The sequence below is a fragment of the Ursus arctos genome, unplaced genomic scaffold, assembly GCF_023065955.2.
Source record: "Ursus arctos isolate Adak ecotype North America unplaced genomic scaffold, UrsArc2.0 scaffold_6, whole genome shotgun sequence".
NCBI lineage: Eukaryota > Metazoa > Chordata > Mammalia > Carnivora > Ursidae > Ursus > Ursus arctos.
Window position 1 is genome coordinate 72341874 of NW_026623078.1, and position 26288 is coordinate 72368161.

Consider the following 26288-nt stretch of genomic DNA (forward strand, 5'->3'; position numbering starts at 1 on the left):
AGTAATAAGGCTACATAAAAATGAAACAAGCTACTTTACTTTTGTATTCCTCATAGTCTTGAATAACCAAATGATGATCGGGATCTTTAAAGGCAAGACAGAGCATGTACACTTGTTAAACTCTTTTAATTATGGGGACTCTTTACTTCTGATGGATCAGCTCAAGGCACATATGTTTTGAAAATCAACTCTAGAGGCATTGCAGATGGTTTTGGGGGGAAGGAGCCAAGTTCCAGATTCTCACTAGCCCTCCCCATTCAAGTTCTCCCCAAATTTTCCATCCTCACTCCACCAATGCCTTTGCTGACCCCATAGCACACCTGACATGTGTTCAGGGAAAAACAAACTATGTATTGAGCCTCTGAAAATTAAAGTGCACTCTCAATGTACCATGTTGGTAGTTTGCCAATTAAAGAGTCTTTTTTTTTTTTTTTAAGTAAGTGATTTCAGGTAGAGTATATCATTACTCCTAACTGATTTATACTCTTGGTAAATCTGGATTTTTATGAAATAGGTTTGAAAGCAAGGCACATTTAGCTTTCCCTGTGGATGGGAGGAAAATGTTGAATGGGGAGAGAATGACAGAAGAGGGTGTGGAAGCCAAAGGAGTTGAAGCTGTGGTTTTCCCTAAAAGTTGCACAAGATAATAATATGACTTCTGTTTTTCATCTACTCTGGATGACAACTGGGGGATCTAGCAGCTTGCTTGAGAGGACAGAGCTGGTTATGTTGAAGGGTGGTCTAATTGTTAAATCTTAGAAGGGCTGGTTGTCTAACCTGTTGGCATTCTTGCTCGAAGCACGTGCTGACATCCCTTCAGCATGCTTCCACTCTGGGAGGCAAGGGTTTCTTCTCGCACTGCCATTCTGTCAATTTCCACATTCAATTCCATCCTGTCTGTGGTTGCTGAGCACCTACCAAGGCTTGTGATGAGCTGGGGTCTATGGGTTTAGGACCGCTTTAATCCACATATGAATGCCAAGCTCTGGAGATAGAGAGTTGACTAAGGCATGGTCCCTGCTTTGGGGGGAAACTCATTAAACAGAGACAAATAAGCCAAATACACAGCCCATCATAACTTTTGGCAGAACTCAAAGGTCAACAGAGATGGACCAACACAGAGGTTTGAGAGGTCCTAGCTAGGTGGTGTGTGGGGGGGATTCTGGAAAGTTCTCTGGATGGGGTGGCAGTGGAGCTGGACTTTGAAAGATGAATAAGTTGTAGCTACACAGAGAAGTTGGTGGGAAAGAACTTCTCAGGGAGAGAGCAGCCTGGTCATGGAGAGGAACTTGTCTGGGGGTGTTATTAGCTTGCCAGCAGCAAAGTGGGACTAGATTCATGTTCTTTCGCTGTTTCTATGACAACTGCTGACCCCTCATCTGTTAGATATCCCCCACCACTGGGGGGTGGGGAGGAATAATGGAAAGCTTTCCAGATAGTTTCTAAAGGACCCAGATAAGTTATTTCACTCTTGATATACCCCTCTGTTTTCATCAGCAGAATGGGTATAAAGTAATTACCTCATGAGGTTAAGGTCAAGATGAAAAGTAAATGATGTATGTAAAGCTTTGGAACTGTAGATGGCACCTAACAAATGCTCAATAAAAATAATAGTATTTATTATGTATTATTATTATTGGATGCTTGAAGATTTCAACAAATAGCTTTATCATGAGATCTCCAGGGGCAGGCACACCTAATTACTTCTGTCTCTGCTGTGTTTACTAGTTTCTGAGTTGGTAGCTTTCAATAAATGTCTTTCAGATAACCTGAATAGTTGAATGAAGATACATAAGAACAATACCCCTTTTCCTAGGATGAATAACATACCATTTGCCTTACATCCTTGAGGCTCCAGACCCCAGTCTGGGTGGGAAGACCCCCGCACTCGTGGGCCAGCTCTTTCTCTTCGTGTACATCTTCTGTGAGTTACTCTGGGGTAAAGAAAAACATTTGACCCCTGTTTAGAAAGATTGCCTTTCACAATCTCCCAGTTCCCTAGATGGGGATTGCTGAGCTGACAGAATGTACAGAGAAGAGCTAACTATTTTTAGGATGAACTAGAAAGATTAGAACTTTGCTCTCTCCTCAAATATCAAACCTGCAATCTGTAGGAATGCAAACAGGAATTATTGGGGAATTGGATATAGGGGGTTATTCATCGCACTCTTAACTCCTACATAAAACGCTAACGGGCCTCTGATGCTGGAGGGTGTACTTTGTGCCCGGCACTGTGCTGAGGGCTTTAAGGCACTGCGTTGTTTAAGTCTTCCTATTTTGAAGATAGGAACACTGAGGCATAGACATGTCAGGTATCTTGAGCAGAGCCAGAGAGAGAGAGTTCGGGGAGCTGGAATTCCACCCCTGGTCTGTCCGGCTTCAAGACCCATGCTCTCTCTGAGGACGAGGATAACAATGACACAAACCAAAACAGAGAGGAGGAAAAAGCTGGCGCATGGGCTGAAGAGTGCAGTCACCCCAGTCACGCTGGATTTGGTGAGCGTATCATTTGGCCGCGTAGAGTGGCAGATTCACAGATAAGAGTCAGAGGACTGTGTCTCTGGGGAGCTCATGCCCTGATAGGGGAAATGGAAGAGGACTGGTTTTCTTCTGCTCAGCCCCAACATTTTCTTTTTGGGGTCTCCTGTTCCCTCCTTGCATGCCACACTGGGGTCTTTCCAGTCAAGTCTCCTGTACTCTCCCAGCCAAGGGGTGGCCATTTGTCTCAAACTGGAAAACTGGACACTGGGAAAGTACATCGTGACCCCAGAACTAAACGTGGCAAGAGCTGAGTGATTCGGTTAGCAGCACCCTGAAGGTAACTGCCTGCTAGTTCCTGCCATCTGGCTCTTCAGCTTTTCTTTCTTTCTGAGGGCTTCCTTGTGGTAGGTACTCTAGGTTGGTTCACTCAACACACGTCCCAAGTCTCTTCCAGCTGTGCTTTCTGTATTCTAGGAAGTGGAAGGCTCAAAGCTCACTTGCCCAGACTTCCTTGCAATTAGGGGTGGCCATGTGGCTTAGCCAATGAGCTGCAAGTGTCCATTTGCTGGTGACAGTCTCTCCCCTTTCTCCTTCCTGTTGGGATGTGGACACGATGGCTGGGGCTGTGGCAGAAACCTTGTAAGCATGAGGGAAAGATTACAAGTGCTGCATAGATATCAGCACGGCTCAGTGACCTCAGGCAGCAACTTCCCTTTTGGCTTCTTGCTCAGAATCCTTTACGCTTCAGACAGCTGTGTTGGGGGGTTCCATTACTTGTAACCAGACGCACCTCTTCACTGCTACCCCCGCCTATTTATTTCCTTTGCATTTTTTCTTATAGGGAGGGTGCCTGAGGTAGGCGGAATTTCTTTATGCAACCAGAACCATCGTAATAGATGCAAGGGAGGGAGGAAGGCGCACAGCAAACCGCAAGTCCAGCCAGAATGAAACATGCTCCTGCAGGGGAGAACAGTCACAGGACAGATTTATGTTGACACATTCTGTTACATTTTTCTAAGGGGTTTTCTCACGCAGTATTTCCTTTGGCTCCCTCAGCCACCTTGTAAAGTAAGAATTATTACTGTACTTGTCTTAGAGGTAAAAATAAAACAAAACAGAACAACTTGGAGAAACAGTGGCAGCCTCAGGAAAGGAGTGTTTTGAATGGGGGTTTGAAGGACAAATGGCCTTTTATTAAGCAGAGGAGGCAACAGGAAGAGTGATCCTGGCTAAAGCAAGAACTACGAAGCCTAGAGGCATGAGAGGGCTGGGTGACTTCAGCAAATGTGGCTGGCGCTTGGGGCTGGGGCTTGGGGGACTTGGGAACCAAATGGAGGAGATAGGGTTGGAAAAGTCAGCAGGGGCCAGATCATAAAGGTCTGGTGTGTTGGCAGCCTCTTTGGGTTGCAGAGGCGTTCGGGTAACTTCAACTAATAGAGTAATTGTGAAGATACATGTGGGAATAAAAGAGCTTCCAGAATTAGGGCCAAGCTTCTTAGGGAACCAGTCATATACCATAACCAGCATCACAGGATGAACAAGATCCTTGGGAGAGCCAGGACTCCTGGAGGTGCGAAGGTACATTTTTTTTTTTTTTTTTAGATTTTATTTGTTTATTTGAAAGAGAGAGTGAGAGAGAGCAGGAGCAGGGGGAGAGGCAGAGAGAGAAACAGACTCCCCACTGAGCAGGGAGTCCAATGCAGGACTTGATCCCAGGACTCTGGGATCACGACCTGAGCCAAAGGCAGACACTTAACCAACTGAGCTACCCAGGTGTCCCGGCTGAAAGGTACTTTGACACCCTAAAATTGTTCAGGACCGAATCTTCTTTTTGTAACTGAATTATCTCGTCTTCTGCACAGTAGCAAAACTCATTGGTTGCCAGCCTAGAGCTCTGACATTAACACAAAACCCTCTTGGCTTCAAGTCTCTATGTGTATATTTAGTTAAAACTCTTGAGTGTTCATTAGGATTGATTAGGCTCTGCTGTGATAACAGATAGACCCTGAAACCCTGATGGCTTTACACAACGACACAAAGTATCCCCTGGAACGTGTGGCCTCCAAAGTCTCTCATGGCAAGAGAAGAGACGGATAGAGGAGGCCCACTAGTTCTTAATATTCTTGATACTTATCTTCACAACCCATTGATGAGAAGTAGCCAGTTGGCCCCACCTAACTGCCAGGGAGGTTGGGAGAGGAGGGGGAGAGCGCAGAGTATTTGAGAAGCATGAACGCCCCCCGCCCCCAACCCAGAGGATCTGATGGATCCACAAGCTCACCCTCACCTCCACTGACAAAGTGTATTAGTCAGTTCGAGCTGCTGTAACAAAAACACCCCAGACCATGTGGCTTCAACAGCAAGCATACATTTCTCAGTTTGGAGGCTGGGAAGTCTAAGATCGGGGAAACAGGAGATTTGTGGCTGGTGAAGGACTTTCTGGTTCATAGCCATTTTTCTCCCATGGCAGAGAGGGCAAGAGAGCCAAGGCCCCACCTCCAGATGCCATCACAGTGGGGGTGAGGATTTCAATATCGAATTCTGGGGGGATACAAACATTCCGTCCACAACACCACAGTCACTTGGTAGGCCCCTTTCCGGCCATCAGTTGGCTGCCCTTTGGTCGGGTGCCTTCCCATGGTCCCAAGAGCTGGTGGGGAAGAAGAGGCAGTAGTCTCTCTGGTGTAGGCAGGACAATTTCCATGTCAGGACTTACCAGAGCCCCTTCAGTATATTACATGAAGGCTGAGAGCTTATTCTGGGGGCAGAGGGGAGCCACTGAGGGTGTTCACGGGCAACAACGTTGCCAGTTTGCATTTTGCACAGGTCCCTCTGGGGCTGGGCTAAGCATGATGGATAGAGGTACAGGATAGATTGGAGGGATAGACTGGCTGGGAGGCTGCTGGGATTGTCCAAAGAAGACACTTGACAGGAGAGTGGAGTCGAAGCAGAAGATGAATCGAGCACTCTGCAGACAGGATCCTGGGACACGAGGATAATACACAGAGTGTCTCATGTGCGTGATGGTGAGTGGTGGTGAGAAGTAAATGAGATCCCATCTGTAGAGTGCTTAGCCCAGACATAGTATCTGCTATTATTCTCCACTCAAAATGCCTCTGCTTGAATGCTTCCAGAGATGGGAAGCTCACCACTTTCTGAGGCAACCTGACTTTAATGAGGTAAATAACACTTGCCTGGCTAATATAACAGCTGAGACATGGCCTATGAAGGAGCTTTATTACCCTGAACACCTAAACCACTATATCACGTTTTGGAACTAGAGGGGGGTGGTATCAGTAACCAAACTACTTTTGGTTGAAAGTAGTGAAACCTAGTTCAAGCTGACCTCTATATAATGCAGAGAATTTGTTGGCTCATGTAAATAGAAAGTCTAGAATGTGTGCTTCAGGCACTGCTTGATCCAGCAGCTCAAAGATGCCTCCAAAGACCTGGTTTTTCTCTATTTCTTCACTCGGCCTCCTCTGATGTCAATTTCATTTAAAGCTGGTTCTCTTAATTGGTTCAAGGTGATCCACACTTAGCACTTCCTCAGTTATGCACTTCTTCGTTTATATCCAGAAAAAGACAGAAAATGATTTTTCTCCTATGTTTTCAGCAAATATCCTAAAATTCACTGTCATCAGGCCAGCGCCTACTCTTGGACCAATCACTGTTTGCAGGAAATGGACCTCAGTGTGGGCTTAGCCAAGGTCCCCCTCCTGGAGCGGGAGGTAGAGTCAGCTTCTTCTGACCCCTGGGATGGAAATCAGCAAGAAGGAGTACAGGAATGAGCACTGAGAGGTACCACACTTGCCCTTGTCCTGCCTTCCCTCATCGTCCTTTTTCTTCCTCTGTCTTCTATGCCTGTTTTGAGAATGAGGAATCTCAAGGCTTTGGGGTGGGACTGTGAAAGCTTGGTCTCTGTTCCATTGAAGAAGGACTCTGAAGAATTGTTCTTTAGGGGGCTCTGCCTCCTCCATGTGAGACTCTGCTGGGCTCTAGGGGACCAAGGCTGGACTTACACCTTGTAGAGCAGATTGTCAGCTAGAAGGGACTTAAAAGTGACATTGTTGGGACCCCTGGGTGGCTCGGTCGATGAAGCATCTGCCTTCGGCTCAGGTCATGATTCTGGGGTCCTGGGATCGAGTCCTGCATCAGCGTGGAGTCTGCCTCTCCCTCTCCATCTCCCTCTGCCTGCTGCTCCTCCTGCTTGTGCCCTCACTCTTTCTCGCTCTCTCTGACAAAAAAATAAAATCTTTTTTAAAAAAAAATGACATTGTCCTAGGGTGGGAACTGAGGCTCAGAGTGAAGAGTCCCTGGTCCTGGGCCAGAGTCATAGAGCCCCAATTTCCTTTGAAACACACGCTGACACTCCTGCCCAGCATTTCTCCTCTCTGGGACTCTGCCTCCCTCTTCGGAAAATGAAGCACCTTCTTTGGCTCCGGGTTCTGTGGTGAAGCCAGTAGGAGTTAGCTGGAGAGCTTGTCCCAAATACACCACCCAGCTCACTCCGACACGGTGATGTGAAGGAAAGCGTGGAGGGTATGCACATGTTGCAGGAGCTCCTCAATTAACACTGAACCCTGATCTGCTTCGCGTCAGGTGCCTTCCACTCTGGCCCCAAGACCTCGGAACTTGGCCTCAGTCTCAGGGCTCTGGGACTGAGAGAAAGGGAAAGGCAGTGGATGCCCCAGGGGAACCTGCCTCCCTTGACCCAACCACAGAGGGAAGACAAGAGACCTGGGTGTGCTGGCGAGGCCCAGAGTGTCCGTCCACGAGTTCACAAGGGTGCCGCTGGATGCGCCCGGCTGTTCTGATGCCCCGGGGCAATGCCGTCATGCAGTGAGGCCTCAAGTCTGCCAGAGCCCTTTGGCTGACCAGAGGAGTCGGCAAGGCAAGGGGCATTGCAAGCCCTGCCCTGCCTTAAAGGGCTCAGGTTGTTGGATGTTTCTAGAAGGAAAGGCATTTAGAAGGAGAACTGGAGGGGCGCCTGGGTGGCACAGCGGTTAAGCGCCTGCCTTCGGCTCAGGGAGTGATCCCGGCGTTATGGGATCGAGCCCCACATCAGGCTCTTCCGCTATGAGCCTGCTTCTTCCTCTCCCACTCCCCCTGCTGTGTTCCCTCTCTCGCTGGCTGTCTCTATATCTGTCGAATAAATAAATAAAATCTTTAAAAAAAAAAAAAAAAAGAAGGAGAACTGGAGTCAGAGTGAAAACCCTAGGTACCAGTCCAGGTGCTTCTTCCTGCGCGCTCTGGGACCCCCAGCAACTGGGGGCTAATGGCCCCTGCCCGGCCTTCTTCTTCCCCAAGACACGAGATTTAAAAGGCAGTAAAACAATGTAGCAAAAGTCACGGCTGCACAATGCACCTGTTAGAGGACTATTATTACTGTTAAAGAGAAAAGACAGCTCTGACAACAAGGGATTCTGCAGGGGCTGTTATCAGATCAGGCCAAAGATACGGGATGCAGGAGAGGAAAAGCCACTCCTGGAGGCTTCTGCCTGTGACATCGTTGTCTCTTTTTACTCTTTGAGGCTTGCAGGGAATCTGGGAGGCTTCCAACACATACAGGGCTACCAGGTAGAATACTTGGTGCTGCTGAGGCACCTGTCATCACCTCCAGAAAGACAGCGACCAGAGATGGGGAGAGCACAAGGTGCCTAGAGAGGGTGGCTCCTCCCTGCCCTCCCCTTTAAGTGTGCTCTGCCTCCTCGCTGGGACTCTCCTTGGCTCTCTGCTTGTCAGGCTCCTGAGCTGCGGATGCTCAGAGGCTCCCGCACTGTGTTGGCTGCCTCTGTTTCCCATCTGCCACCTGGCTTTTTGAGATGAAGTCAACCCCCTTTTCATCCTTAAATCGAGATCTTTAGCAGAAACGGGGTCGTGCATGTAAACCCAACCCCGTTGTGAGACAGGGCAAGCTGCTGTAAGTTTAAAGGCACAGTTATTAAGGTAAAAAGGGGACATCCTCATAAAAGTGATCTCTGGCCCTTCTAGTGGTTTCCACATTGGACCGTGGAGAGCCCTGGGAGAGCAGAGGCCATCAGTGCTTTGAGAGCATGTGCGGGCCTTGAGCCCTGAAGAGTGTTGACGTTTGTAGGCAATTGACTCTGATTCAATGTGAGCCTTGGGGCCATTTTGCGGAAGAAGCAGCCGAGGTTCAGGGATGGACTGAGTGACTTCCCCAAGGTTCTCAGCCAGAAAACGGTAGGACTGGGGACCAACATGGGTCCGTGGACCCTCGGCCCAACATATTTGGCATCCTTGACAGCATTTAGCAGAGTGCTTGACACAGAAATGACCGAGAGGGAGCTTTTGAATGAGGGAGGTAATCTCAGGGAGGTGGGGTGCTATGGGATTTGAACATAGACCTAGCCATTCTAGAATGTTTATTTGGACCCATGGTTCTCCAATGGTGCTCATAACCCCTCTCCTTTCCCTCTTGAGGCTAGGCCGAGTAGCTGGGCTGAGGGGTATTCAATTTTTCTGTTTTTCCTTCATCAAGAGCAGGTCCTATTCATATTATGATTTTGAATAAGATTTCATTAGGGAAAGAAGAAAAAAACAAAAACAAAGATTCCCTGGCTAAAAACAGGTTAAAGAATTCTGTGTGTGGTTTTTTTTTTTTTAAAGATTTTATTTATTTATTTGAGAGAAAGTGAGTACGTACAAGCAGAGGGAGTGGGAGAGGGAGAAGCCGGCTCCCCACTGAGCAGGGAGTCTGATGTGGGGCTCGATCCCAGGACCCTGGGATTATGACCTGAGCTGAAGGCAGATGCTTAACCGACTGAGCCACTCAGGCGCCCCAAGAATTCTGTTTTAGGTGGCCTTCCAGGTCTTCCCCAAACCGCACTGTCTGTGATTTTGTGATTTGAGTGTGGGCTCTCCCCCTTCCTGGCTGTGCGGTGGTCGGTAGGTCAGTCTGCACCATGACTCTTAGCATCCTCATCTTAAAAATGGGCATAAGGAGAGAAATACCGCCGAGTTCTAAGGTTACCATGTGGTGGAAGCACATGGATGTGCCCTGAGAAGAGCCAAGAACACTGCAGGAGTACGGAATGGGTGACGGTGTGCGATCATCAAACGTTTCTCGAGGGGCAGCTCTGGGCTGCATCTGGTTAAGTGTTGGAGATGCGAAGAGCCGTCGGGCACAGAGGGGAGCCGCGAACAGACACACAAACGTGGGTGCACCGTCTCCTGGCTGACGGGTACACGAGCAGGCAGTTTCACTGCAAATGTCACATGTGCCCCGACGGTCATCCAGCCCGGCTCAGCCTGGGCATGGAGGTGACAGGAAGGGGGTGGGGGCAGTAGGAAAGTGACATCTAGCATGAGTCTCAAAGCGGAAGCAAAAACCAATAGTGATACTGGGTGGGTGTGATATATCTCATTCACACAGGATTTTAGTCACAGAGCATTAAGACTTCTGAGTTTCCACTTCTCCTTTGTGCAAGGATCTAACAGAGACAAAAGTAAATGGGAAGAACACCATTGGGCCAAAGTTACAAACTCTGTGGAGTTTGGCTCCACCTTTATTAATTAATTAATTAATTAATATTTTTTTTTTTTGCAAAAAAATATTATTCAACCAACCAATGTGCTTGACCCTGTCTTCTTGAGAAAACTCAACATATGTTCAGAGCCTTCATCTGTGAGAGCCCGGGGGCCCCTCGGGTTATCTCCTGCCCGGCAGCCTGTTTTGTGCAAATGAGAAAGCTGGAACCGAGATGGGTGAGGTGCCTTCACCATGCTGGGAATAAAGCAGTCAAGTTTAGATCCGAGGTTCCTCGGGGACCACAAGCTCTGATGGCTCTGGAATGGGAGTGGTGGTGTGGATAGAGGGGACACGTCCAGGTTTGCAGTCTGAGGGCCAGAGGTGGAGTTCACCCCTGCCTTTATCCAGCAGTGGTTGCGTGTGTATATCACCCTGGGAGCCGTGTGCTAGGCTGCAGAAATGAGCAAACCACGCTCCTTGCTTTAAAGAGCTCACAGGACAAAGATACTTCAACTGTCCATTAAAATCCATGATGCTAAGGGGCGCCTGGCTGGCTCCATCGGTGAAGCGTCCGACTTTTGATTTTGACTCAGGTCATGGTCTCAGGGTCGTGAGATCGAGCCCTGTGTCGGGCCCTGTCTTGCGAGGGGAGCCTGTTTGTTATTATCTCTCTCTCTGCCCCTCCTCCCCCATTTCCGCTCGCATGTGCTCTCTCTCTCTCTGAAAAGAGAAAAAGAAAAAAAAAAAAAAATCCATCGTGTTAAGTACCAGCAGAGAAAGGTGCCCAGTGCTTTGAGAGCAGTCTTTGTCTAGGATGCATTAGAAGACATAAGCACTGACACCAAGCCCACTTGCATTCAGTTCCAGTGCTGACCTTCACTGTGTGATCTTGAGCAAGTTAGTTAACCCCTCTGAGCCTCAGTTTCTCCATCTAGAAAATGGCCAGAATAATACCCTTCCTGTTGGCACTGATGAATAAAAGGTCTACCCTCAAGGTACCACTGCTACAGTGCCTGGCCCCAGAAGCAGAGACCATCATCACGGTAAGAACTGGGGCAAGACATTCAATTTCTCCAAGCTTCCGGGAGCTTCAGTTGTTCTCATCTGTGCACGAGGCGTTGGAGGTGAAGTGGGCTTTGTACAGCTGTGACGTGTGAAAAAAAATGGCAGGTACCTCTCTTGGGATTCTTAGCCAGTTCTAATCAGGATGGCGAAGGCACTGTAGCAGGGTGGTTTGTCCAACCCCAGCGAGTCACTGCAGGTCAGAAGCTGGGGCAGCCTCTCTGAGCTCAGGGCGCCTCACCCGCGGCCCTCCAGAGCCTTGGGACAGTTTCCTCCCATCATCTGCAACCTCAATGTGCTCTGGAGCAGGACCTGTGGATCTCGAGCTTGGGTTCTTTGTCTCTCAGCAAAGTCCTGCGGGGGGGGGGGGGGGGGCGGCTTGCCATCAGGCCTGAGAAAGAAGTCAGGCGTGCTTGGAATGCAATTGCAAAAGAGGTTACAAGAGCCTGGCGAGAATGCTGAAATCAAGTGATGTCGAGAGGTTTTGTTATTTTTGAAAAAATGACTCATTCTGAGAAACCCTAACGGGCCTCCCAGAACGTTCACCTAGTTGCCTGTATGTATAACCCAGAGCCCACTGCAGAGAAAAACAAACCCTGTTGTCACAGCTGAAGGAATGGGTGGCAAGGTTGGGGGTGGGGGGACTGGGGACGGGAAGGGGGGAAAGAGGGGAACGGCGGGGGGGGGGGGGAGCAAGGATTACAACTGGATGAAGAGTTTCGAGATAAAACTCCAGTGCTTGGAGTGGACTGCTTGAATTTCCCTGTCCCTTTCTCCAACCATCATGAAAACTTCCCCTTGCAAGGAACGTGTTCTTTGGATTGACCGGAGCTGGCCAGGGGACACAGGGTTAGTTCTGTGTGACATGCAAGGTGAACAGGTGCCCAGAGAGAATAAGCTATTCCCCACCCCCACCATGAGAGAGAGAAGGGAGGGTCAGGGAAGTGGGGAGGGACAAAGGGAGAGAGGGAGAGAGACAGAAAGAGAAAAAGGAGGAGGAGGAGGAAGAGGGAATAAGAGAAGAGCAGAGAAGGGAAGCCCTGTGAATGAGAACCAACATGAGAGCCGTGCTTGTCTTGAGGGGAAGCCCTGTGAAGGGCTGCCTTCAGCGAGGCACCTGTTGGCTTCCTCCCCGTGAGATGCCTTTAACGAAATGTGTGACTTTGGGGAAATAGATTCCTTCACCAAGTCTCCACGGGGATGGGGGAGCAGAACAGATTCAGAGCTTCCAAAATTTACTAGGCATAAGAATATTCCAGAATACTTGTTACGATACAGCTTGCGGGGCCCCATCCCAGAAATTCCATTTCTGACAAGGTCTGGGGAGGAGCCAGGGAATCTGCATTTCTTTTTTTTTTTTTTTTAAGATTTTATTTATTTATTTGACAGAGATAGAGACAGCCAGCGAGAGAGGGAACACAAGCAGGGGGAGTGGGAGAGAAGGAAGCAGGCTCATAGCGGAAGAGCCTGATGTGGGGCTCGATCCCGTAACGCCGGGATCACGCCCTGAGCCGAAGGCAGGCGCTTAACCGCTGTGCCACCCAGGCGCCCCGGGAATCTGCATTTCTAACAAGCTCCCAGGTGAGGCTGCTGCTGCCACTTGGTCACAGACACACCACCCCACACACACACACACACACACTTTGAGTGTCCTGGGGCTGGCTGATCGTGAATGACCCTGCCGTTTCTGGCATCCACGATTCAAGGAACTCCACAGCTGCTGGTCCTGGAGAGCTGTGCCGGGTGCTAGGGGTATAAAGATGCACAGGGCAGGGTTCCTGCCTGCTGGGTCTAGCAGTCTCGGTGAGGAAACAGGCAATACAGGGAATTTCATTACCACGCAGGATACACAGGCGGCTGCCTGCGTGGAAGTCGGGTAGGGCTTCAAGGACAACGGGGCTGGGTGCAACTTTGGGCCTAAATTGTCACTAACCAAGAGGTCATGTGAGGGCATGACTTCTGGGCAGAGGGCAGCATACGCTGCTTGCAAGAGTCCACAGAGAAAGCTTTGGCTCCGTGCTCACTGCACGAGGTGTGGCGTTAGTGCTGCTCAGAGTGACATTCCTGCTCTGCTATCCCAGAGCTGCCAAGCATAGCTGTAGCTCGGCCATCCCCCTGGAGGGCCCTGGGGAAGCAGGGAGGGAGCTCCGGCGGCTGGTGCTCCTGGGGACCACAGTGAAGTACGATATATACATGTAATATATATATTACACACAATATTATATGCACGTGGAATATATACACACGTGCACGGAGTGGAACCTCATTATTTGTGGATTCGGTATTTGTACATTTGCCTACTGGCTAATATTTGCTTGTAACCCTCAAATCAATACTCGTGGCCCTTTCAGCCATTCAAGGACATGTGCGGAGCCGTGACAAAACTGTGGGAGGATGCTCTGACTTTGTCTTTCAGCTCTTGTCCTGGAAACCAGGGTCCTTTTTGTAGCCTGTCAGTACCATGTTTTGAGCATCTTGGTGCCTTCCCCTCCCTCTCCGCCTGTGATTTCGCCGTTTAGAATGGCTCCCAAGCCGGTGCCTGAGCGCTGTCCGTGTTCGGGGGCACAGAGGCTGTGATGTGCCTTCTGGAGAAAGCAGGTGTGTGAGATAAGCTGCTCTCAGATCATGAGATACAGTGCTGTTGGCCGTGAGTTCGGTGCTGATGAATCAACAGCATGTATTGAATAAGGTGCCTTTAAACAGAAACACACACAACAAGGTTTATGTCCGGATGGGTTGATGAAAGTGTTGTGGCCGGAGGCTCCCAGACCCTAACCTTTCATTTCCTCTGGGAGCAACGATGCGGCATTCACTAATTCAGTGTTCGTGGCAACTTTATAGAACATAATTACCATGAATAATGAGAACTGGTGTGTGTGTGTGTGTGTGTGTGTGTGTGTGTGTGTGTGTGCGCGCGCGCGCGTGCCCACACGCTTGCGCACTTGCTTGCTTCTGAGCAACAGTAAAGCCCCTGCCAAGTATTTCTATTGCTCAATATTACAAGTTATTATATTTAACAAGATAATTCAGAGTTGCAGCAAGAGTTTAGTAAAATCCAAGCCTAGATAGGTAAACTCTGGAAGCTCTCTTACCAATCCTATCTGCTGGCCATCCTCATCCAATTTAACCATTGCCTCTTCTGCCGAGATTTGAGCAAAAGGCGTTTTTCTATTCCTCCTGAAGGAGCTTCCATACGCACTTGAATTCGCAACCTCTCACCAACTTGGTTTAGACACCGATGTGCATCTAATGAAATTGGTGTCGCAGCATCCCTGGATGTGACTTCGGTACGGACTATAGGAAAATTTTATACTGGAGATTATTTTGCTTTCATCACTATGATTCTGACACCAACTTAGATGTTTTTTCTGACACCATCAAGCAATTCTCTGAGACACCAGTGTGTCCTAGAGTCTAAATTCTGACACTATCTGCTGCTCTCTGAGGTCGTGTCAGACTCCACAGACTGAGGGTTCAGTCCCACAAGACTGTCCCCAGTTCAGACGCCCGTTGCAAGTCCAGGCTGTCCCTGTGCTCTGACCGACTGGTTATAAATCAGAAGTTCCCATAATCCCCTCCTCGAGTTCTATAAATTTGCCAGGGCAGCTCACGTGACTCAGGAAACTGGGTTATTCACTGGATTGCTGGTTTATTACAAAGGATATTAAAGGATATGAATTAAGAGCCAGATGAAGAGACGCATTGGGTGAGGTCCCAAATGCAGGAAATTCTGTCCCCATAGAGTTTCTTGGGCCAGCAGTGTGTCCAGTGTTCTGGTTTACCAATCTGGAAGCTCTCCTACACCCTTTTTTTGGGGCGGTTTTATGGAGGCTTCGTTATATAGGCACGATTGATTCAATCATTGGCCATTGGCCACAGAACTCAACCTTCAGGCCGGGTCTCTTCTCGGGAGGTCAGAGGGTGGAGCTGAAGTTTCCAACCCTGGCAACCAGCCCCCAGCCTTAGGTGAGACTTAGGGGCTTTCCAAAAGTTACCTCATTTAACATAACAAAAGACACCTCGATCACCCTCTCACTTAGGAAATTCCAAGGGTTTTAGGAGATCTGTGCCTGGAACAGGGACGGAGACAAAAGTCTTTTTCTTATGAATCTCAATCACATTTGTGATGACTGTGTTTGGTAGACTGATTTAATTTTTGCCATGGAGGGAGAGATGGTACCTAGGCTTTGGGGTGCTCTGGGACCTGCTCCGTGGGCAGGGAGGGAAATAGGGCGCAGTGACCGTCCTTGCTGAAGCCGCTGGTGACCAAGCTGGGCCGGGACCCCTGCACCCTACGGCAGCCCTGTGCACCATGCCTCCGCCACCCTGCCTCTCACGTCTGGGTCCTGCCCTCAGCCCTGGCCCCTTGGCCATATCAGACCTTTCTGGCCTGCTTCTGAGAAATGTGCTGAGAACACACAAGGCCTCGTCAGGCCTTCACGGCATTGGACTTGGATGTCATTTCTCTGGGAACCAGGGCCGGGGGGCTCTGCAGCCTTCTTGGACTGTGAAAGCTCTGCCTCCCCAGGGACGGGCCTTGCTGGAGGGAGTCTTTGGGTGCTCCCAGACCTCCGGACTCCTCCCCGTGGGTCCTTGCTGGCCAGCCTAGCGAGAGGAAGCACTGAGGCTGAAGGAGCGAGGCTGCTGGCTGCCATCCCACATAAACACGCTCCGTCACTGTAAATTATTTACGCACCATATGGAGGCTGGACAGGCTCCTTGATGGGGTGCGTTAATTAGAAGCCTGCGGATCCTGCCTTGGCCCAGATTCCTGGGGGCTGGGGGTGGGGGGTACAGAACAGTGGGGGGAGGCTGCTTCCTTCAGCTCAGCATCCCCCTGATAGAAACTTCAGTGATTCCTGCTTTTCCAGGATCACAGCTGAATGCTGTACTCGGCGTTCAAGGTCTCTTTTGGGCCAGACCTCCCACTCTTGCCCTCTGCTTCTACAAATGACAGCACTATTCCCACCGCTAGAACTTGCGTCACATGCTCCCGGAAACTCTTCTCTTTCTCAGCATCCTTTAAATCACAGATCCTTTAAATATGGCATCCTCCGCATGGCCTCCCCACTCACCCCCATGGCGGACAAGCGTTTTCCTCCTCACACCTGCCAGCAGAGCTCTGCACACTGTGTTACAAGTGCAACCTCTGGTTTGAATCAAGACTCCAGCTTCATCCCTTGCTGAGAGACCTTGGTTCCTTAAGGAGACCCTACAACCTAGGGGGTCTCCCTGAAGCTCTGGGGGTTAGATAGAGTTGATGCTGGCTTTTTATGGTACCGGGCACCCACAAATTCCACCACGGACACTCTCCCTTCTTCATTATTATTAATGTAGTATTTAGTTCCCTCTGCTGTAATCACTTCTTTTGTAAGCCTCACTCTTTCTAGACTCTGACCCACTGGAGTGCTGGGGCTTGGTCTTACTCATCATGAAACCTGCTTCTAGCCCCGTGCCTGGCACTTCGTAGGTGTCACATACAGAGTGTATACTCAGTAGCAGCACACGTGTGTAGTGACCAACATGTACTCAGTGCTTGCTCTTTGCTGGGCTGTGTCCTCGGCCCTTTACAGGCATTATTAACTCATTTACGAAGATGGTCTTACATGAGAGCTGTGATCAGTAGTCTCACTGAACGATGAGGAAACTGAGCATAGAGGAATAACTTGTGCAAGGTGACATATGCGTCCTGGACTAGAGATTCAAGCCCAGAGAGGTTTGAAACTCAGTAGTTCCACTGCGTCTCCTAGTTCGAGAACAGCGGTGCAGACTGGGGGTTCAGTGTTTGGTGCTCGGCACACAGCAGGTGTTTAGTGAATGGTGCATAAGTGTTTGGGGCCTTTGTATGTTGACTGCCCCGGCTAAAGGCAGGCAAGTCACACAGATCAGCTACTAAAAAACGCTGACAGTTCCTATTTGTTAAACTATGTCTAGAAAATGTTTTTCTAGCGTCTCCAGTCCTGTGTATCTTTTTTCCAGCTGGCCCGCTCTAGACCCAGCTCTTGACTTTCCAGAGAAGAGGAGCAGCCTGTGTTTCCCAAACCAGCTCCGGGTCACTCCCTCATTGCCATCTTTTCTTCAGGCTGCTATATCTCTTCCCTCTGTCTAGAACATTCTTTCTCCCTCTCTTCTGCCCTTCCCCACCGCCACTGTGATCCTATCTGGAAAACTCCTCCCATCCTTCAAGGTCCAGTTCACGCCTACTGACCTCTGGGAACTCTTGCCCAATTGTCATCCCCGTTCCTTGGTTCTCTCAAACTGAACACATGTCTAAATAATATATACCCAACAAAGTGCTGACTGGCATGGGGTTTAGCTTCAGACACCTGGCTTTCCGGCTGGCTCTGCCACCCTGTGCAAGTCTCCCTGCCAGGGCCTTAGTTTCCCCATCTGTGAAATGGTGCAATCATAGCACCTACCTTGCAGAGCTTCGTGAGGTGTTCGTGGAAGAGCACATAGTTGTGAGATGTGGACTGAGTACGTGCCCCTGTACTTTTATTCTTCTAGAAGGACCCTCCATGCATCTTCCCATCTCCAGTGCTCACTCTAGTGCCTGGCACACAGTAGGTGCTCACTAAATAAAAATGCAATCCAAGTTCAACAAAGTAAGCATTTATTGGGCGCCCACCATGTACCAAGTGCAAGATATGCAAAGATGGGCGGCAGCTGAAGGTCAGGGTGCATATACACAAACATAGCCAATGAGAGACTTGGAATGAAGACCAATGCGGCCCTTCCATTGGTTCATTTGTTCATCAAAGCATTTGTTGTTCCAGGCTCTGGGGAGACAGAGATGAATGGAATCCACTCTTGGTCCTCAAAGAGACATGACCGGGTCCATAAAACATACAACCGGGCAGATGATTGCTGTCCTAGAGTGTGCCTCGGGTCTCTGAGGACAGAGCCACTGGACTGAGGCTCAGGGTGTAAGGGACAGGGGAGGGGAAGCTGGATGAGATGGGCAGTGCCTTTGCACCTGCTGGTTCTTTTGCCTGGGACACCTTTTCCCTCATCCTTCCTGTCTCAGATGGCGTGTCCTCTCCTCTGGCAGCCCTTTCGGAAAGCTGACTCCTCATCGCTCTATCACTGCACCCTGTTCATTTCTTCTCCAGCACTGACCATGGTCCCTAGGGAATGAAAAGTGGGCAAGGAAAAGGAACTAGCATTTTTTTAAATACCTACTATGTGCAAGACACAGTGCTCTTTACTTGACAAACGCTATTTAATTAATTTCCCCCAACGTTCCAGGGGTAATGGTATTCTTATCCTCATTTTGCAGACTACAAAAGGGGCTCCGAGAAGGCAAATGCGTTTGCCCAAGGTCCCCGGCCGGAGGTAGTGCAACGGGACTTGGAATCCAGCACCAGCTGCCTCCCCACACCCATGCTGCTTTCATGGCACCGGGAGAGGCCAAGTGCAAGAAAGGAAATGGAATGACTCGTTTACTGCTTCAGGCATTTTCAGCCAACAAGTAAGTGATTTCCCTAATTCCCAGTCTGCTGTTAATACAGAAACTGGGCAGCTGGGAACCAGGCTGCAGAAAAACAGATTTCCTTCTTAACTCAGCAGCACCACCTGCAGGATATGAGGGAACACTGCAGAAATAATCAGAAGCAGGAGCTCAACTCTCTGCGGGAGGGGATCTTGAAGAAGGGACCTGAGACAGTATCTCATGCCTTTATTAAAAAGGAGCACATTGAGACTGAGAAAGGAACTTACTCTAAGTCATGGTGTTAGTGATGGCAAATGGGAAGCTGTACCTCTTCTGATTCCCAGTTCAGTACCCTCTCCCCACCCACTCCTTCCTTCTCTCCCTTTTCCCCATTCAATAAGCATTAATTTAGCACCTACTATGCCTTGGGCATATTTCTTCTTGTGGGTTATAAGTATTGATGGCTAAAATTTGCCTTCTGGAATTATTGTTGCATTGATTAATCACCATTAACAACATACCTCATCATTACAACTAAGATATATTGACCATTACTATATATCAGGCTAAGATGTGATCTCAACTGATCCTCACAGGTGAGGAAATTAAGGCTTAGGGAGGGTTGGGAACGTGCCTGGCATGGTTTAGTAAGTTGTGCAGCTGGGATTCAAACCCAGATCTTTCTGACCCCGGAGCTAATGATCTTAACCACTATGTTCTATTTATTCTTTAAAGTATCTAAGGTTAGTTTAAGGAGTATCCATACTCTAATTAGGATTTTGCTCCCATTTCAAATAATTACTTTTTTTTTTTTTTTTGTCTAAGAGTGGTGCTGACTCTCTCCTTGAATTCGTTGCTTCTTAAATCCCTGGGATTTTTATATTAAGGTTCTTTTATATTAAGGTTCTACTCTGTACCAGGCACTGTTGTAGGGGCCAGGGACACAGAAGCGACTGTAACTCAGCTAAAAGCTCATGGCTTTGTAGGTGTCAGCCTCAATACAAGGCAATTGGCAAGCTTTGTTCTAATAGTAGCACTGCACAACTCCAGGGGGCACCATTCACATGCAACTGGTGGAAAATGGCACCTTTTGAATTGTGCAGCGCACTGCCTGTGTGGCCATATATGATGGCCTTGACCTAGCGAGATGGGAACAAGGGGCCGGGGCAAGGGGTGAGGGATGGGGAACAATCACTTCCGCCTCTGCAGAGTGTGGACGCTTCACAGTCAAGGGCACTGGCATGTGAATGTGTATAGACTTTGATTTCCTGTCCTCTTCAACTGGGAGGTAGTAGAAGGTTTGAGGAAATACATCTCTGCGTTTCAACTAACGGAGCAGAAAATGTATTTCAGTTTCCATTTCTCCATTAGCTACCAAGTTGCATTTCATTTTAAGTTCCCAGGAATTTTGCCCTTGTTCTAATTTTTGGCTGGATGGGTAGTTCTTCTCTTTCGGGTGGTCGGTTCCTGGAATTGGAGCTCACCAGCTGCAGGTGGCATGTGTAAGCCAGACGATCGAGTGTGGGCAACCTGACAACCATTTGAGGAAATCTCTGCCCAACCGGAAGGGAATGAACTCGCTGCAGCCCCTGAGCAGGGAGTACTCATTTCACAGAAAGCAGCACTGTCTTCTCTTCCCCAGTCCCTAGCGCCCTCACCGCCTAAGAGCCCTTTGTCCGCCTTTCTTGCACATTTCACTTTAACTGACAGTATGAAAACAAAAGGATTTTTTTTCATTTTCTAAATAGAAAATCATTCTAGAATGACTATACTTTTCCCCAATGCCCCTCCTGAAGTTGTTAATTCAGACCCCACTAGGGAGAGCATGGTTGGGGGGGGGGGCGGTGAGAAACACAGGATTGAGTTGGCTCCAAGGGCGCAAAGGTGTAAGGGACAAAAAAAGAAAGAAGAAGATGTACTTTCAGCCCTCCGGAAGCCCCTCGTCCCATTGTTGCTGGCCCTGCAGACACAGGAAAAACACTACGGGAAAAGGACAGGGTGGTGAAGGAGAAGGCCCTGCTCACCAGACAGGCAGAAGGCAATGGCGGAACAAGGAGAAACATCAGCTGGTGTGGCAGAGGGAGGAGATGAGGGAGAGCTCTCTCTGCTGCTCTGCCCTGGGAGGAGAAAGATGCTGATCAGCTTTTGGATTTCTCATTAATTCCAAGGAGGAGGGTTCCTATCTTTCATGTCCTGAGTTAACTAGGCATTCAATAGCCGGTCTGGGAACAGAATCAGCCAAGATAACCTTGTTTCTGTGGGGAAATGAATTCTATGGTCCACACAACTGTCTTAGAAATCAACTATTGGAACACATCTCTTCGTCGAGTTGAAGGGCCTCTGCTGTTCGTCATTGTAAAGTTTCATGTTGTGAAAAGAGCTACGAATTCAGATGATGGGGTTCACGGCTGCCCCATGCCAGCTGTGTCATGTTCTTGGTCAAGTCACATCATTTTCTTCTTTGGGATCTTGCCTGTAGAATGAGCGCCTGGACCAGATGAATTCCCATGCTCTTTTGGGATCTGAGTCTTTGGGACTGTGAGTCTCTCATTATGTAACTTCCATTTCTAGCATATTATTGCATTTCTCGCTGAATAGAGAGCTTCTCTGGCCCAGGGTTTGTTGGCTCCAGATCCATTTGTCACTCCCGTGTCCATTGGTTTCTGGCTTGGCCCAGCCAATGGGAGGCAGCGGACCATTGTTGAGGGGAGTCAGGAAAGGAGAAACCAGGGTATTTCTCCTCCCCTCTGCCTTCAGAGGTTGCGTTTCTTTCCTTGACTCTGGATCCCACCAGGGTTATAGGGTGACCTCAGGACTTGGTTTCCTATGACCCTGTCTCCTCCTCTGTCCCTCCAGCTATGGGGCAGTAGTGACTTCCTGCTGCTATTAATTTCTGGGTTGCCTCATTGTTTCCTGGTGGGTTTTCAGCCCTGTGTCACCTGTGTAACCCACTCCCCACATTAATTTCCTCTTGTTCCAAATACGTAGAGTGGTTTCTGTTTTCCTTGGTTGGACTTTGAGACATTCAAACTTTTGTTGGTTTTACCTTACAACAGCCAGCAATAAAGATGATAATGATACTGTGGAAGATTATAACCCCTTACTTGGTATATAACCTCACATATTACAAAGCTTTTACTCGGGTTCTATAATTTTAGCCTCATAATAACAGTGTGATGTAAGAAAGGCATTTATCATTAATTCCACTTTGCAGAAGAGGAAATGATCTCACTGAGTAACACAGCTGGTAGGTCTTGGGACAGCTGAAACTAAAACCCAAGGCTTTGGTGTCTCATCTAACCCCCCCGCCTTGTCCTACTTTTCATCATTATCCCACCTACCCCATTGGAATGGTGTCTTAATGCTGCTTCTTTAGGATGGCATTTTCTGAGTGTGAGGCACAAACCATCCGTTGAGGTTGTATTCGTTATCTATTGCTGTGTAACAAATTACCCCATCACTTAATGGTTTAAAACAGTATGATTTGTTATTTTGGAAACGTAGGCATTAATGCTCCCCTCTATCCCACATTTTCTGGGCTGATTGTTCCCCCCAGGACTGGAGGAGTGGGTTCAGCCTGGGAGGGCTTTGAGGTTGTACTTTTCAACAATTTGAGCTGGAGTCTGGCTGCGATGTGATGAGGAGGAAGGTGGGTGGCTGATATTTGCACTGTGCAGCACTGGACATATAGGCTTTTGCCCTTGGCAAACCCTGCAGAAAAAAAAAGAAAAAAAAAAAGCAGCTTCTAGCTAAGGGACTAGGCCCAGGGGTTGAAGCATAAAGTTATTTGTATTAGAATCATTAAACAGGAAGGACCACTGTGTCTTTCCCTCCATCTGTATCCTTCACCAAGTGTCTGGTGTACAACATCGCACTAGAACGCAAGAGGATCCCTGCACTGTGGGGCTTACAATATCATCAGAAAGAAAAAACTAGTTTGTCTTCTTGAGTCCCCAGGGATGCCAGCCTTTGGGGAGGCTCAGGGTCTGCCCAGCCATCACACCCGCTGTGTCGTCAGTCGTCAATAAATATTTATATTTCCCCAATGCTCACCTTGTGTCTCTTACCCCACTGTCTAGGGTTCCCTGCCTAGGACCTCACCTCCGTTATTTCTGGAAGTCCCAGGGGCCGGTTCCTGTGTACATTTGAACTCTGTCCTTCTGGCTCCAGTCTTCTGTTTACTCTCCTTCTTCTCAGCTGTAGCTTTCTGCTCTGATGAGCACGGCCAAGCTTTGGAGGTCCTTGCCAAGGCCATGCTGGCTGGTATCTGTGGTGGGCCACTGTCTCTCTCTAGCGTCACAGTGTTCCAGGCTGACCCAAGGAGAATGCCCATCTCTGTTTGCATCTTGTCTGCTCACCTGTGCCCAAGAGGGGCCACCCTGCCTCTCAGTAGCTCACTGAGATTTTTAGGAAATCATTCTGGTTTTTTGTTTTGTTTTGTTTTCTACTGTTTCAGCTTCTCCTCTCGTAGGTTCTTATCTGAGCTCCAAGGCAGGTGTGAAGAGGCATATCGGGAAGCTTCTGAGCCACTCACTCGGGTTGTCTCTACTTTCCCCCGTTGCTCCACCTCCCCCACTAGAACAGTGCTTAACACGTTCCCTTGGGATTATATTTTCAAAGTGTGGGTGCATTGTTTGAGGGTGTACTAGTCACCTATTGCTGTGCAACAAGTTTCCCCAACACCGAGTGGCTTACAGCAGCATCAGTTAGTACCTTACAGTTCTCCTGGGTCAGCAATCCAGGAGAGGCTTAACCGAGCCCTCTGGCTCTGGGTCTCTCAGATGGCCGGCTGGACTCATCCTAAGGCTCGACCGGGAAGGACCTGCTTTCTAGCTCACTCATATGGCTGTTCGTAGGATTCGGTTCCTTGTTGGCTCTTGTGCTGGGGGCCTCCGTGCCCCAGGAGTTGCTGGCTGGAAGCCCTCCTTGGTGCCTTGCCACATGGGCCCCTCCACAGAGTATCTCCCAGCAAGGTACTGGCTTCATCATAGTGAGCAAGTGAGAGACCAAGAAAGAACACACACAAGATAGAAGTCAGTCTTTTGTGACCTTCGCTTGGAGGTGACATCCGTCATTTTTGCCAAGGTGTGTTAATTAGACACAAGTAACTAGATACAGGTGACACTCAGGAGGGGATTACACCAGGGTTGAATAGCCGGAAAGGAGAATCACTGAGGACCATCTCAGAGCCTGTGTACCATGGACGACAGGGGTGGGGTGAAATTAATTTTGCTGTTGAGCATATTATGATTAAAAACAATCCGTCATTAGCCATTTATTTTAAAGTGTCGTAAAAAAAAATGTTACTACTGGATGTTATTGCCAAAGAAGAGCTAAGTGAAAAAAAGGGGGGTAGTCAATTAAAGGAAAAATATGAATTACAGGTGGTTTTCAAGTGTGATCGACAGCAGGAACTGCGACTTGCTCCTAAGTGAGAGGATATGGCGATGGTGATGGGATGTCACTCTCATGATTAGGTCATATCATATAAAACTCTGTCATAACGTAGATTCTCCCAGGGGGCTCGATGAAGTAGATAAGCCAACATGGCAAGGAACTCAGGGTGGGCCCAAGGACCTGAGGATAGCCTCTAGCTGACAGCCAGCAAAAGGCCAGGACCCTCAGTGTGAAAACCACAGGAAATGAATTCTGCCAACAACCTGACTGAGCTTGGAGGTCGGTTCTTTCCCAGTTGAGTCTCCAGATGAGAATGCAGCCCAACTGGCATGTGGATTGCAGCCCAGTGAGACCCTCAGCACAGAACCCAGTTAAGCTGTGACTGAACTTCTGGCCACAGAAACTGTGAGGACACAGGTGTGTGTTGTTTTAAGCCTCTACATTTGTGGTAATGTGTTGCACAGCAACAGAAAACTAATGCACCACTCTAAGACACATGCGAAAATCTACGAAAACATTTCGGGGCATGGCAAATTTAACTACATAATTTTATTTTCAAATTGTCATGAGGTTCCACATATTTATGAAGTCTCCTCAAGGCCAAATTTAATAAGTCTCGATGGAAAAGAGAGACCTGTGAGCAGCATCTGTGGAGTGGAGTGAAAGGCACCTTTCTGATGGGGGCGCAGTATACAACCAGGAGAAGGTGGCTAATCAGAGATCATCGAGAAGGCACCTCGCATCAGCCGAGTGAAGACTTTCTGAGGACTGGGCAGGAAAAGGACTAGAGAATGTATTTATATTTTCCTTTCGAGTTTGTGATCTGGAAGGAGAAGGATAAAAGGGAATGGTGGGAAGTTGACATTGAGTGAGTCCAAGAGCAGCCGTGGGAAGTCTAATTAATTCACTTGTGAGCGCTTAGCACCAGCTGGCCAAGGCTCTGGGAGCACTCACATCACATCCGTGGCTGGGCCTAATATGACTAGCGAGTGAGGCCCTAGCCTTCAGTTAACTAGTAGCTGGTATTGAGGAGTCTGTGAAGACAGCCCCATGTTGCAATTGGGGATTTTATTCTCAGAGGTCTTCTGTATCATGTGTCATTGCCAATGTCTATTTAACGAGGTGGTAATCATTAAGTAATTTGTGTTATTTTAATGTAAAAACTATTTTTCATTGAAGAATTTGTCTTGGTTTGGGTTCCTCCAATGCGGACTCCAAGCAGGGATTTGGATGAGAGCAGTCAATTTGGAGGTGATCTGAGGAAGCTCCGTTTGGAGTGAGGAATGAGCCAGGGAAGGGAGGAAGCCAGTGAAGGAGCATGAGTGAGTCTGTTGCCATTGTGGGCACCTGTGACTCAGTTGTGCTGGGGAGGCTTTAAGAGGCAGTATTGGCTTATCTCAGAATTGCCCCACTGAGGGGTGAGGCAACTGGGGTATTTATTTACAAATTCTTGTCCTGTATTAGTTGAGGGTTACTCATGGAAGCTCTGTCTCCCTGGCCTGACGCGAGAGAGGGCCAAGTGCCCTCCTGTGGCCGAGAAAGAGCTCAGATCAAGAGAAACAAGGTTTTGGAGTAAGAAGGCAGAGGAGTGTATGAGAACTGTCACCACACCGCAGGTGGCCCGTGGGATGGGCTGATGGGGTAAGGGCAGGACATTGGTGTGTATGAAGTGTAACCATAATATCCAAAGGGACTAACAACCAATAACAGGCCATGCTTTCTCAAACACATTGAACAACCAGGGCTCATTTAGAGAGATAGTCTTCTAGGTCACGAGACACTGTAAAACTGACTCAAACAAAGCCGCTGTTGGAGCCAGGGACCACAGAGGCACATGCCTCCTGGTGTCAGCGTACCAACCTTGGGCCTCTCTTTGTGGGTTGCCTTTAATGGGTTGGACGCTGGGCCCAATAATGACTAGGTAGCAATGGCAAGACCAGGGAGCTACAAGGCAGGACCCCAGAGAGAATTTTGAAGCTATGACAAGCTAGACCAGTCTCCGTGAGTCTTAGAATATTCTCACTATAGCAAGTATCCTTTGCATGAAGAGTTCTAGATCACTTCTCATTTAAAAACATGGCACGTCATTGAGATCATTAAGAGTAAAAATGAACTTCCTCGGTCCAGAAGGGAGGGCTTTGGCCAAATACTAAGATTTGGGCTTATGTCCTTAATATCCAGCTGATGAACAAATAGAGAACGAATTACTTTTTGAGCTCAAGTCATTCATAGGATCAATGCTGTTAGTAATTGCTAACATTTATTGAGCGATATGCTGGGTTCTGGGCGACGTTCTTTATATGCCAGACCTCACTGAGTCCTCACAACCACCCAGGTAGAGAGGTAATCTGCAACCTCCAATCCACAGGTGTGGGGATGAGACAGTTAAGGAACTTGGAAGCCAGGTATGACTCTAGGAACTTC

The 26288-nt window shown here is 48.6% G+C and overlaps 1 long non-coding RNA gene across 1 annotated transcript in view; it reads left to right on the forward strand.

The window, feature by feature from the left end:
* Nucleotides 1–26288, forward strand: part of LOC130542872 (uncharacterized) — a 105319-nt gene that overhangs the window by 57149 nt on the left and 21882 nt on the right. Inside the window, exon 2 of the long non-coding RNA XR_008957740.1 lies at nt 18315–18506. This is a non-coding gene — a long non-coding RNA (uncharacterized LOC130542872). The remainder of the gene's footprint in view (nt 1–18314; nt 18507–26288) is intronic.